The sequence below is a fragment of the Mauremys mutica genome, chromosome 11 (assembly GCF_020497125.1).
Source record: "Mauremys mutica isolate MM-2020 ecotype Southern chromosome 11, ASM2049712v1, whole genome shotgun sequence".
In the NCBI taxonomy this organism is placed as follows: Eukaryota; Metazoa; Chordata; order Testudines; family Geoemydidae; genus Mauremys; species Mauremys mutica.
This window is the reverse complement of record NC_059082.1, coordinates 65224119-65239081: the sequence shown is the minus strand read 5'-3', so window position 1 is coordinate 65239081 and position 14963 is coordinate 65224119.

Genomic DNA, 14963 nt, shown 5'->3' with positions numbered 1-14963 from the left:
GAAACTGAAGCACACTGCCTCATGGCATTGCTGGCTAAATGCCAAGACACCTACACTTTAACGGATATTGCTGTCTGCATTCTGTTAGCAATACTACACCCCAAACTGTTTTCAGGCACCCAGGGGCCAGGAACCTCAAACCTTGCTAGAACACTTGTGAATGACATCATACAGTTTAAAGGTACTAAAAGGGGATATGATCAGAGACAAACGGGGATTTTACATTTACTGCCTCTGCCATGGACAGTGTCCAAGTCTCTGGCAGTAAGTTCAGGAGGAGGGTGTGATGTTGCACCCCATAATGCTTTATAGAAATATGCTTAAGAGTGTAAATATGACATAAATGGAATATGTTTTATGCTAGATGTGCCATGTAATATATCTTTGCAAAGGTTATGTTCTACTGCATGTATTCATCCTATTTGTATGCATGTATGTATCATTTTTTTATTATAAGTTATGAATATTGGCTATGTACTTGTTTGATTTTAAGTAGCCTCAGTGAAGCATTTGGTCAGCTTCTTGAGAAAAGATTATTCTCAGAAAGTGCCCAATAAAGAAAAACTTAAGATGACAATGGACTTCGATAGATGCCAATCCACATCTGAGTTTTCCTGAGAACATTCTGGCTAACATGTGAACCATGGTGTCAGCCTGTAAAGAACTGAGTTATGCATGGACATGTGACTTGCCTATGTGACTCCAAAACTCCATCTTGTAGCTGTGATGCTGCATAGGAAAACACAAGGGGTTTCCACCCACAAGAGAGTCTGTATAAGGCCTGGGGAAATCACTCCATTTTGTCTTCAGCTGGCTCAAGAGATAGCCTCTCCACCCCAAAGGAGGCCTGAAAGAAACTGGAACAAAGGACAGTAACTACAGGGGTGTGAGTGATTGCTGGACCCAGAGTAGGAGGAAGTCTAGTCTGTCAAAGAAGCTTATTGGAACATCTCTGAGGGTGAGATTTACCTGCATTTAGTTTCTTAGTGTATTAGGCTTAGACTTGTGTGTTTTATTTTATTTTGCTTGGTAACTTACTTTGTTCTGTCTGTTATTACTTGAAACCACTTAAATCCTATTTTTTATACGTAATAAAATCACTTTTTGCTTATTAATTGACCCAGAGTAAGTAATTAATTCCTGGGGGAACAAACAGCTGTACATACCTCTCTATCAGTGTTATAGAGGGTGAACAATTTATGAGTTTACCCTGTATAAGCTTCATACAGAGTAAAACAGATTTATTTGGGGTTTGGACCCCACTGGGAATCTAGGTGCTGGAGACAGGAGCACCTCTTAAGCTGTTTTCAGTTAAGCCTGCAGCTTGTGGGGGACACGGTTCAGACCTGGGTCTGTGTTTGTAGCAGGCTAGCATGTCTGGCACAACCAGGCAAGGTACTGAAGTCCCAAGCTGCCAAGGAAAACTGGCTCAAAGATAGACCTAGCACATCAGGTGGCAGTCCCAAGGGGGTTTCTGTGTCCCAACCCATCACACATACGATCATAATATTTTGTATGATCACGGATTACCATAAGGCATATGCAGAAGGGTGGCAAATTAAGATTGCACAGGCAACCCAAATACTGGCATTTCCTAACATTTGGTGTTTCCTAACTTTCAAATGCTTGATTTTGCAACCTTAACATTCTTTTCATGTAGTTTTTTGTATGGAATATATAGACACATAAAAGGATACATAACACAAATATACCTAAATACCTGTTATGTGTGTACAGATTTTAGACTAAGCGCCAGTGTCAGTTTTATTATTTGTTTCTGTAACCTATGGTATAAGTCCTGATCCTTGGGTGCAGCCAAGCAGAGCTGAGTGACACCTTTGTTCTCTCGTCATCCCAAGGGGCTTTTTAGGCAGAGCTGGCTGGGAAACTGAAGAAGAGGTTAAGTACCTTGTACAGTAACTGGCGTTCCTCAGTAGGTGTTTCACTTCAGGCTGTGCACAAGCCCATGCACTGTTGAGCATAGATTTTTGTCAGCAGTGTCCGCAGATATGCACCTGTGTGCTAAACATCCTCATGCTCTAGTACAAGAGTATATAGAGGGGGATGGAACCGCCACCACTCCACTTCTTCTTGAACCACGAAAATCCAGTAGGAAGACTCCCAGGCAGAAGGGAAATCATCGGCAATGATGGTGGGAGAGACATAGCCTTGTCTGGCGAGGAGGATTTGTGGGAAGACTTTTTGCTTTTGGTGTGTCTTCTTACTAGATGGGGGACCCTGTACAGATGGTCACCAGAAGGGGTCTAGAAATTCCAATAAGCCCACTGAGGTGGGACATAAGAGAACATAAGAAAACAAGAACAGCCATAATGGGTCAGACCAAAGGTCCATCTAGCCCAGTATCTGGTTTTCCGACAGTGGCCAATGCCAGGTGCCCCAGAGGGAATGAACAGAACAGGTAATCATCAAGTGACCCATTCCCTATCGCCCATTCCCAGCATTTTGCAAACAGAGGCTAGGGACACCCTTCCTGCCCATTCTGGCTAATAGCCATTGATGGACCTACCCTTCATGAATTTATCTCATTCTTTTTTTAACCTTGTTATAGTCTTGGCCTTCACAACATCCTCTGGCAAAGAGTTCCACAGGTTGACTGTGCGTTGCGTTATTTTTGTTTGTTTGTTTGTTTCAAGAGAAGGGGGCAGGATCTCAAGGTTGTTCTTGCCAGGTTTTCTGGATTTGTGTCATACATGGGATGTCTTCCTCACTGTGCACCTCAAGGGAATGAGTCTGCAATGGGAAAGTAGAGGAACCCTGTGTGAACACCTCAGAATCAGATGAGGTGTCCTCCCTTGTGTCCAATGGAAGGGCAAGTGGCGCAGACACCAGTGGTCAAGTTGGTACTGGGGGCCACAGAGGATCTGGTAACCACATTGGTACCAGAGATCTAGTCTTGGTCGACTGGTGAGATGGTACTGGAGGACATGTCGGTACTGGGCAGCAGCTCCTCTCGGTAACCTCAACAGGTGTGTGTGGAATGAGTGACTACGTCAGTACCAGAAAGTAGACCAATTCTGGGAAATAAGTCAGTACTGTCATGGAGTATTTCTCAGTACCCTGGAGCAACAATGACTCAGGTTCTTCCAGGATCCAAAGATCTGCATGGAAAAGGAGTCTGGACTCTGGATAAGGATCCTCAGAAGTTAGTTATGTCAGGTGGTACTAGAGACAGTACCAAAGTGCAATCCATGCATCCTTCTCTCCTGGCTGTGGAAGTTGATACCAATGACTATTTCAGCTTAACCTTAGAGTCCTTGTGTTTTGGAGGCAGTGGGTCTGATGCTGATATGGGTAGCACTGTAGGTTGTTTAATAGACAGCTTCTCAATATATGGAGTGGTTTTTCGAGCCATTGCTGGGGTCTCAATACCAGAGGAGACAGAGGTGTCTGCGGTATAGCTCTGCGCAGGACTATTTTTTTAATCCCACTCCTGTCCCACCCTGCAATACCCACTCCCAATCCCACCTGCTCCCACATTGTTTCTTGCATTTTTATCCTACTCCCACCCACAAAACCTTAGATCCCGCAAATCTCACAAGAGAGACAGATTCCTCCATGCTACTTTTTAAAAAAAAGGAGGTTGGTTAATATATTATATATATAAATGGAATTCAGACACAATTTTTACCACTAAACGCATAAAACAAATCTTGCTTAAACCATGTAAAAATACTTTAACTCCTGTTTTAATAGACATCAAATCTCTTTCTATCCCTCACTTAAATTTAAGTATTAAAACTTTAATTAAAAAAAAAGAAAAAAACTTGCTTTACATTGCTGAAATTCTATTTATGACAAACTGCTGCCATGTGTATATCACATGGAATGTCAAAACAAATTGCATCACATTTTGCCTTAAAAAGGTGCAGAATTTTTTTAATAATTATAAAAAATAAGTTGTTTAAAAAACCCTAAATTTTAAACCGCTTAAGCACAGTTTTAAAAACTTTGAAACATACCATTCAAGTTATTGTTGTAGGAAGAGAGACCGAAACATAAGGTCTTGTATCAGAAGCCTGGTGTGAGGCCTGAAGCCTGAACTAAAGTAGTGGTCAAGCTTTGTTGATAGAAAGCAAAGAAGCAAAGTGAGGCAGAAGTCCGGCTCTGCCTGCCTGTAAACTCACAGAATCTGGCAAGAGCAGGGCTGATATTGCAGAAACATACATTCCTAAGAAGTGCTAGGCACAAAACACATAGGCAAACAATTTCAGAAAGATGGTACCAGAACATCCGATACCAAGTATGGTACAAACTCCTCCCCCCAAAGGTAATGAGAACAGGTCAAGATGACCGTGTGATGGATAGAGATGTTTTGATCAAATCAAGTACCATGTACAAGGTAATGGATGGTAACAACCCATGTCAGGGGGCAGTATCTGAACACGTCCAAGGGGCAATATGTAACTTGTTTGTATTGATGTATAAAATGAAGTCTCAGAGGGAGTGTCTTTGGCTGGCCTAGGGGATAATGGAAAGTCCTGCCATTAACTGAGCTAGTCCATTGCAGCAGGCATACATGTGTTACTGTACCTGTAATCATTGAGCCAGGACATTAGGACTGTGCTTCATTGACAATAAACCTGACCGAGTTCCTTCGCTACAAACGTGTCTGTGGTTATTGGGCAGTGTGATCGAGGCCTGCTGTGCTAACTCTCTGTGCAGAGCTGGGACAGCACAGAGAAAACATAAACGCAGACAAACATATAACACCATCTATCAATACTTATTTATATGTCAGGATTATTATTGCTTTTTGAAAACATTTAACAGAAAAACTGCTCACAGCACTGACAGAAAGCTGATACAACAGTGACTGCCTGGTGTATGTGATGTCACAGAACAACGAAACCTGTGACAGTGTGATTCTCTGACCTGACTTGACTGGGTGTACTACACCACATTTGGCATGAGGGAGATAAACCCATATAGGAAAGAGAAGCTCAAACAAAATAATTAACAATTTCCCAAACTGGCTACTTTTGGTAAACTGACAAGAGATTTAGCTTTTTTTTTTTTTTTTGCCAATTCAATCCTGCCCACAATAAAGTACATTTCACCCACTCCTGCTATTATGGCAGCAGGTCCTGTGGGACCTGTGGGATCCCAATCCTGCTGCAGGGCTCTACTCACTGGTACGCTTTTTGGGATATCAATTCTTCCAAGACCCAGACTGAGAGTGACTTCTTTTATGTCATTCCAGGGAATGGAATCTCTTCTCTTTTGCTGGTCTGTGTGGTTCTGAGGGGTGCCCAGGATCTTTGCTTACCACATCAGCAGTGACAGTCAGCGGGGCTTTCTGAGCAACTGAATCCCGGGTATGGGGTGAGGTGTAAGACCCCCACAGGCTCAGGGGATGCTCCATCAACAGGGGTTTTATCCTGTCCTCCCTCCATTTTTTAGATCTACTTTTAAATCCTGAGAGGTCTTACATTTGCAGTGATTGTGAGTCTCTCCCAAGCAGCAGAGGCAGCTTGACTCTGCGAGGAAAAGACCTATGGCAGGTCTGACAAGGTTTGAATCCCATGGTCTTGGGTATGACCCCTTCTCAAGACCACATATCAAGGCCCCTGAAAAATGATAGCTACAACTACAAGAAAATAAATAGATCATACTGTATCATAACTAAACTGCTGATATTTTTCCTAATTTTGCTTTGTAAGACCCTGTTTATTATTAAATGTAACTATTTTCACTTTCTCAGTTGGGCCTCAATTTCCATCTCAAGAATTATTTGTCACAGATGTTTAGTTTCACAGCTGTTTTAAAAATAACAAAAATTTCTTACAAACATTTGAACTCTTTGGTATTACACTTGTTAAATGACACTGTACTCCCTTCCCCAAAATTCTCATGATTCTTGTTCTCAGTTCTTTTCTCAGTTAAGACAAGAACAACAAAATGATGAACTAGATATTTTTGGTCATGATTTTCAGGAGTGACAAGTGATTCAGTGTGCCTCCATTTTAGAGAGCCCAACTTGAGACACCTTATAGAGGCCTGATTTTCAGAAGGCCCTGAGGACCCATAGGAATAAATATGTAAATATTGGGGAGATGTTCAGATACTCTCTCTGTGGTGTCCATGTAAGTACCTAGATCTTTTTCCAATGAAGCAATGCAGTAGGGTGAGTTAATTAATGCTTTTGTTCTACTAAAAGTGAGAAGAGATACTTTTTTTCTGAGGCATGGGTGAGTCTGGATACCTGATTATCTGAAAATGGTTTGGCAGAAATATTAGGTCAAGTACTTTAATATCCTCACCCATCTGGAAATCAGATCTTAAATCTTCCAAAAAGTTTCTATGTTTGTTACACTCTCCATATATTGTTTCAACTATGTTTACGCAGACAACCAATAAGGGAATATTTGTGTGACACACAAGGCAAAGAGATATTTTCAGTGATGTAAAGAGAAACTTATAATGTGCTTTTATAAATGCATTTCAAAATTATCAAAAGCATCCATCACATATGCAAATTTAGAAAAGATACTTTTAAAGAGAACATTCCTGCAAGGAGGATTCTGAAGGGGAAAAAAAAAACCACAGAAGAATCCTAGTCCTGATGATCCTGCATTGCAGGGAATGGGATGTGAGTCCTTTCTGAGATACACACAGGATGGGAGCTCATGAGAGGTACCAGATTCCCAAACCTATCTGAGATGAAGGGGTAGAGAACTGGTCTCCTATAAGAATAAACAACTACCCTTCCCTTTGCCATGTTGAGTTGTGATTTTGCATTTTATTTTTGCAGTGTTCTGCCCATTGCTTCCAGATGATGGCAAAGCAAACAAAAGGATTCTTTGGCTTCTGTGTTCCAGTTCTATGTATAGCAGAGAAAAGTCAGAGCAGTTCACTAGAAATATTATAATTAAGTCATGCAGTCACCAGATGTGCAACAAAAAACAGAAATGGGTTCAGTTCTGAAAATTACATCACAGGCAAACACATGCTGTGAATACACAGAGAAAACCCACAGCAAAATGCAACTTTTTCTGACAGACTTTGGGAAAAATGTGATTAGCGTGTTGTTTGAATAATCTAATTTCCCATTATGTCCTTTTTTATGATCACATAATAGTTGGTTTAATGCAGTTTTTGGAGTAACTCATTGTAAAAGTTCCATTTTCTCTTTTTTCCCCTCTTTTCTTCTAATTAAGAACCATAAAAGTTGGAAATGGGTGTAATCAAAATAATAAATCCCTGTTGGTGCCATATCCCAACTATGATAATAAACACCTAATTAAGAGAACTGTAGACTGTTGGTTGCTCAGAAATACAATTTTTCTTTTGTATGGAAAGAGAGGTGGTAAGTTAAAATAACCAATTCCAGATTACTGAGCCAGTGAATAGCCTCAGATATGGCTTGGTGTAAGTCTGAGATGCCATCAATATCAATCAAAGCAGGCACTGATTAACAATGTGGTCCACAGTTTCTGACTGGTGTCTATAGTTATAGTGCGCTGTCTCTCATCTGCCAGAGGTATAAAAGATGACAGCATCTGCCATGTGATGTTCTGAAATGGTTCAATGAAGCCCATGAGAAATGGGGCCTGCTGTGGTGCCCCAGATTTGAGCAGGAGAACGTGTAGGCCACCAAGTCCAGGCAGTAAGAAGCAAAGAATGAGAGTGGGGCAGAGAAGAGGGGAAGAAAGGGGGAGTGGAAAGGCCTGGAATAAATAGAGTGGAGCAAGGAAGTAGGACCTAGAATGGGGGAGGAGGGAGAGCAAGAGGAAAAGGGAAAGTACAGATGTCTGGAAGCTTCAGAAAGAGAAAAGAGATGATGTGGACGTGGTAGGGAGGCAGTGGAGAGACAGGAGATCTGGAGGAGAAAGGAAGCAAAAACTTCTCCCTCTGGGAACTAGTGCACCTAAGACTGGCCCTGCCATCCTGATAGCTTCACCATGTGAGGGACTATTTTCGGCCATCTTTGATGGACTCACCATCATCCCATTTTACATCAGGCCCCCACCACATATCAACCAGGGATAGGAACCTGGCCCTTTTCACAATAGTGTTTCCTTTCATCACTGAACACCTCTCAATGCCTCAGTCAGTAGGCATTGTCACAAGAGAAACATACAGCTCTCCCTCTCCATGGATGAGTCTCTGCCTACTGCACAGAATAAACTAGAAAAAAAATGTTACTTATCTTATAGTAATTGAATCTTAAGATCTATTGTCCATTCCACTGTTGGGTGCAAGTGCACTCAATACATGTGAATTTGTATTCTTTTGCCAGTACTCTCTGATGGAACCATTCCTGCATCCTGAGTGTCCTCATGCCTCCCATTTGTGGGCATGAAGTGTGGGGTGACCCCTACCATCCCTCAGATCCTTCGCCAATACAGAATCCAGATATTGTATGACCTTGTAGAAGTGGGGAAAGAGGGTGGGTTGTGGAATATATATATAATATTTGTAATATGGACAACCACGGTTACTGTAAGGTAAGTAACTGTTTCTTCTTCAGGTGCTCGTCCATATATATTTCACTGTGGATGATTCACAAACAGTAATCTAAATCACAGGAAGTGGATATTAGGTGTCTACCTCAACAAGGATTGTAGACAGACCTACTAAAATGAGCATCAGATCTTGATGCCTCCACTATGGAGTAATGCTGCATAATCATATGCACTGGACCCCAAGAAGCTGTCTTACTTATCTCTAGTATTGGAACATTTCTCAAAGAAGCTATAGAAGCTGCTTAAAGTTGCGGTGAAGTGTGCTGTCACTCTCAATGGTGGGTCTAAGTTGGACATTTCATAGCACAACTTAATATATGTAGAAACCTAGTCTGAAAGTATCTGCTTTGATATGGCATGACCTGGTTAGAAAAGCATTAGAAAGCAATGGGAATAAAACCCCTCTCTCCTTTGTTCACAAAGCACTTTTTCCACTGCTCTGAGAATTAGTAATGACTATACCTCTTGAATGTTAATTTCCTGGTAAGAGTGACAGGGAAGGTAAACATGGGGCTGTAGGAGGTCTGAAATTGGATAGATTAGCTCATCAATATGACTTCCAGGACACAGTGATACATAATAATAGTGTTCCACACCCCACAAAAATAAAATAAATGGTTTCCAAATGGAGGGCATATAAGAGGGAGACTCACCACTCCTGACCAAGGAATCAAATTTGCTGCTTTGACAACAACACGGGCTAGTGAGAAAACATGGAAGCGAAGGTAGATGGTTTCCTTAGAAATTTCTGGCATTTCTTGGGTGGCTAATGACTAACTGTTAAGTACATATCTACATACTGCACAGTGGAGAGTCTACACAGTGAGAAAGGTCAAACACTGCAAGGTCTGTCTCAGTAGCCATGGGCAGTGAGAAGCAACTGAGGGAAAGATAGGACTACCCTGCTTTTATGCGCTTTGATTAGAGGCACAAGATCACTCGGGGACAGGTGTGGCCTCAATGGACACTTCTGGACAAAATAATCTTAACTCAAGTGCACAGGGCGCATGAGCACCCAACTGTAAGCACTTGAATAACATCAAGATTCATACCTGATTCTGTTCCCACTGAAGTAAACAGCTATATCCCATTGACTTTAATGGAGGCAAGCTCAGACCCCAAAACAAGAATTGATCCTCTACATGGCGAAATATGATGATATGCAACCAGTCAGACTGCATAGTGCTTCTTTCTCACTGTTATTAAAATAAACTACAGTAAGAATTTGTAAACCCTATAAAACTGAAGACAATCTACTATTATTCAGCTGCACAAGATATTCAATTATAGCCACGTAGAGGATCCACAGATTGTTACTTGCAGAGCTGACACACACATGATTGCCCAGGCAAAAATCAATTCTGCTATCATTGATTCTATTCCTGGAGTCTTTTGGGGTTGGGGCTAGGGAAGGGCACAAAGAGAATTAGGCTCCAAGTTATGGATCTGAATACAAAATAACTAAGCTCGAATAGGGAAGTAAATTAGCCAAATAGTAAGAAATAGTAACAGGTAAGCATAAAACAAAAAAATCGAAGAAACCTAAAAAGGGGTAAGTGACATGCAGAGAACAAAGAGAAATTAGCAATTTAAGAAGAAAATGCCAAAAGATCTGCAGAAATAATTTGGACTCGCAGCAAATCAAATTGAACAATAACTTGGCTGCAAACATGAGCTGGGAGAAGGGAAGGGAATTTCAGAAAAAAGCATCACATATTTAATGTGTGCACCCTATTGGCAAGTTAAAATTGTAATTAAGTGAGCAAGAAACTTGTCATTAATTACACTCATAGGCACCACTAGTATTTCTTAAATGAAGTTGCCTGCATTGCTGCACCTCTAACAGAGTCTAAGTGACAAATTAAGGGGCAGGCTACAAATTAAAATGTTCATTCTTCAAGAGTTAGTAGGGAACCCAAATAAAAAGTACTTGGAATTGTTTTGGGTTTTCTTAATATAAAATTATTGTTCCACAGACAGCATAAGTTATAATGTCTCTGTGTGCAACTATAACTGAATGGAGAGCTCGTTTGAATATAGTTGTAATAAAGGACCCCAATGTGTGGCCCACAGATATCAAAGCTCAATTCAAACCTGGACGTGGTATCCCTAACTCCGTCAGGCTCTCAGAAAGGAGATGACTAATGTTGCTAACATTAGGTTCTCCATCCTCAGATAAGCACAGCCAACTTAGAATTCTCCATTAAAAATTAAAAAGCCTTGCTACGTTGGGTGTCTCTCCAATCACATCATGCGTCTTAATTTGATTATCACTTCTGCATCTCTCCTCCCAGTACCTACAACTCATCCCTAACAATATTTTTTGTTCTTAGCAAACTTTTCCACTAATTATCCTCATTGCTGCCAGACAACAGATATAGACCTCCGCATACTCCCTAAGATACCCAGCTGCGTAAATGAAAGGGAATTAATTCTCCGCTCTTACATAGTGTGGTAATTTTATACTTTTTTTTAGCTAAACTTAACTTTATATTAACACATGTTGGCTTGAGGGAAGTTTTCTGGTTTTTTTAGCCCTCACAAGTTAGATCCATATAGTTTGGATAATCTTCCAAAGAAATATCACACAAGTTTTTGCAGATTCATTCTTCATTATGGCTGCTTGGAATTTTGGAATTTAGAAGAAAAGATGTCCAAGTTTTGAATAACATTTTTAAATGATGTTTTTCCTATTTTTCTATCAGTTCTGCCCAACACTAATTACACAGTCATCCTCTCAATTCGAAAATGCTTACTAATCCACTCCCTGCTGTTGTACTCCTAGGGACAGAATTACAAACATTAGCTCATACACCCACAAAATGTACACTGAGAAGACGATAGGCAGGGTCCACCAAACCCATCCAGCATGAATTGTTTACTGTAAATCAGGGGAAGTTCTGGATTACCTGCTTCACTTAAAGCCCCAGGGCCTTGCTTTCTCTTCGATCAAGGTTCACCTGGCAGCTATATCAGCCTTCCTCCCTTGCATCCAGGGTAGATCAGTATTCTCGCATGACATGATGACTAGGTTCCTGAAAGGCCTTGAAAGACTCTTTCCACTGGTCCGGGACTCGGTCCCCCAATGGGACCTCAACCTGGTCCTCTCCAAGCCCATGGGCCCACCCTTTGAGCCATAACTGCAGAGACTACTGGGTCGGGGAGATACTCCTCTCTGCTGCCCAGCATGAGAAACACTTCCATTTTGCTAGGTAAGTTGCTCTCATGGAGGGCTTCCTCCTCTCCAAGAGAAACCTGCTGTACCTGACTAGAGCAGGCTTGTTCCTCTGGATTCAGCCATGCAGCATCCAATCTATGAGGTGGAGTGAGGTGAGGTTTGGATGCAGCAGCCGACCATGATCCTGCAAGAGCAGGTTCAGGCGGCTGGGAAGTGCCCACGGGGCTGCTAAGGCCAGGTTCATGAGCATACCGAACCAATGCTGGTGAGGCCATGCTGGGGGCAATCATAATGATCTGTGCCTTGTCCCTCTTAATCTTTAGGAGGACTTTGCTGATGAGCAGAATTGCCGGAATATACATCAGGTTTCCTGAGCAAGGCAGGAGAAAGGCATCGGAGAGTGAGCCTCTGCCGAGTCCTTGCAGGGGGCAGAACTGATGACACTTTCTGTTCTGCTTGATGGTGAACAAGTCCACTCAGGGAGCTCCCCACTTCTGAAAGAGCATCCTGACAACCTCGCTCCCAAGGTGGAGGTGGGGTTGGCAAGAAAAGAAAGGAAAATGGTCAGTTTCAGAAGAATTTTACAGTATCTTGGATTATGCTCAAAAATAGTGTCACTCTATGGTGAATTCAGAAAGCTGGAACTTGCACTGTTAATATAGGGAAAAAATCAAAGGGAACAGTATTTGCATATTGGGAGATGGGGTTAAAATAATCTATTTCTTATTTTTAAATTACTCTGTTTATTAAGGTATAAACTAATATATGCTTTTTTTTGGTCCTTTTCAAGTAGTATTGGTTCTGGTTGGGGGAAGTGAAGCATAGATGTAGTAGTATTAATTTAGTCTGGTGATAAAGTCTCCTTGTTTGCTAATATCTAATCTTTTTGAGACTCTCCATTTCCTGATATACATTGTTGCTAATGTTATATTACAATATCTAATTATGTACAGCGTTGCTAATATCTATTTGTAATAAAAAAAACCTTCTTTTTCTTTTTCATTTCAGGACAGCATATTTATTTTCATCAATGGGAAGAAAGACATATTAGCATGACTGCAGACTTTTTCCAAGAAGATCTATTAATGTCATCTGAGCAATTTAAGGCTAAATATACAATAGCCATAAAAGTGTATATAAGGTATCTGCAAATTAGGTATTACATCAACTCAATTTTTTGCTTTTCAGCTGATCATCATATTTTCTGCAAAAGAAATTGCTCAGGCAGAAGGTGGTTCCCCAGGGGATTTCTTCATTTTACATATTTCTAATATCTGTCTCCAAAGATAATAAAAACAATATGAAAAATCTGTGGGACAGGAGATCTTGACGTTAATTTTGATGCAGATACTAGGAAATCATAATGTCTCATCCAGTATGCATCAAGTATCAAGGAAGAAGAGGTTACTTACCTGTACAGTAACTTGAGTTCTTCAATATGTTTTGCCCCTATGGGTGCTCCATCACAGGGTGAGCGCATGCCCGTGCACTCTTGGTCAGAGACTTAAATTAGCTATGTCCATGGGTTTGCATCTGGGCACTATGCAACCCTGAGCTCCAGTTCAAAGGAATACAGAGAGAGGAGGATCTGCCAGCACTCCAGTTCCTTCTCAACCAGGAAGCCAAAGACAAAGACAAGGAGGGCAAACCTACTGGGACAAAACATCTTGAAGAACTCAAGTTACTGTACAGGTAAGTAACTTCTCTTTCTTCTTTGTGTTACTGTCCCTAGGGGTGCTGCACTGCAGGAGACACCCAAGCAGTTTCTCAGTGTGGAGGCGGGTGCTGAGAGGCGGATCCAAGACAATCCAGAAGACTGCCAAAATCCATGTCAGACCTGGAAGTAGGCAGGATGGTGTAATGCTTGGAGAACATGTGAATTTAGGAAGAGGCTGCTGCCCTGCAGAGGTCCAAGATGGGAATGGCTCTAAGAAGGGCTATGGATGTGAGCCATGCCCTGATGGAGTAGTCCATTACTCTACGAATGGGATGCACTCCAGTAGCACCACAGCAGGGAATAACGCAACTGGAAACCCACTTTGACAGTCTCTGAGTAGAGATTTGTTGTCCCCTCATCCTTTCAGCAAAGAATACAAACAGTCTGGGGAAAGTTCTGAAAGTCTTTGCACTGTCAAGATAGAAGGCAAGTGCCTTTCTGACATCTAAGGTATGGAGGCTATCCCCCCCCCAGGGGGGCATGAGGTTTGGGATAAAATACTGGCAAATAAATATCTTGATTAATATGAAACTCTGATGAGACTTTGGGGAGAAAGTGAGGATGCAGGCATAAAAGGTAGTGTATGGTGGATCAGCCATGAGCGCCCCTAGTTCCCCTACCTCCCAGATAAGGTGATGGCTACTAGGAAGGAAGTCTTAAAGAAGAGGTGACAGAGCAAACAGCTACCCATCAGTTCAAACTTCCTTAAGTTGTTGAGGACAAGGTGACAGTCCCAGGTGTTGGGTTCTCAACATGAGGAAATAGATTAGGTAAGCCTCTAAGGAACCTGGCTGGGGTACGGTTGGTGAACACAGAAAACCTTTCAAGAGGCAAGTAGAAGGCTCTAATACCAGCCAGGTGTACCCTGACCCAGTTCATTGACCGTCTTTGTGTCTTTAGGTCCAATAAGTAATCCAGAACCTTCTAGAGCAGAGGTGGGCAAACTACAGCCCGCAGGCCACATCTGGCATGCCGGACGCTCCTGCCTGGCCCCTAAGCTCCTGGCCCGGGATGCTCACTCCCGGCCCCTCCCCTGATGTTCCTCCTCCCACGCAGCCTCAGCTCACTGTGCCGCCAGCACAATGCTCTGGGCGGCCGAGCAGCACAGCTGCAGAGCCGTGGCCTGACCCAGTGCTCTATGCTGCGTGATGGCATGGCTGGCTCCAGCCACAGCCACACCACCAGTGCTCCAGGCAGTGCAGTAAGGGGGCAGGGAGTGGGGGGGTTGGACAGAGGGCAGGGGAGTTTGGGGTGGTGGTCAGGGGGCGGGGGTGTGAATAGGGGTCGGGGCGGTCAGAGGTCGGGGAACTGGGGGGATTGAATGAGTGCAGGGGTCCCGGGGGGCAGTCAGGAAGGAGTCGGGTTGGATGGGGCAGCAGGGGCTCCGGAGGCGGTCAGGGAGAAGGGGTGGTTGGATGGGGCAGGGGTCCTGGGGGGGGGCATTCAGGAATGAGAAGAGGGGTTGGGTGGGGGTTCTGGGTGGCGGTCAGAGGACAGGGAGCAGGGATGGGGTTGGATGGGGCAGGAGTCCCAGGGGGGCAAGAAGCAGGGGGGCAGATAGGGGGCAGGGGACGGGCCACGC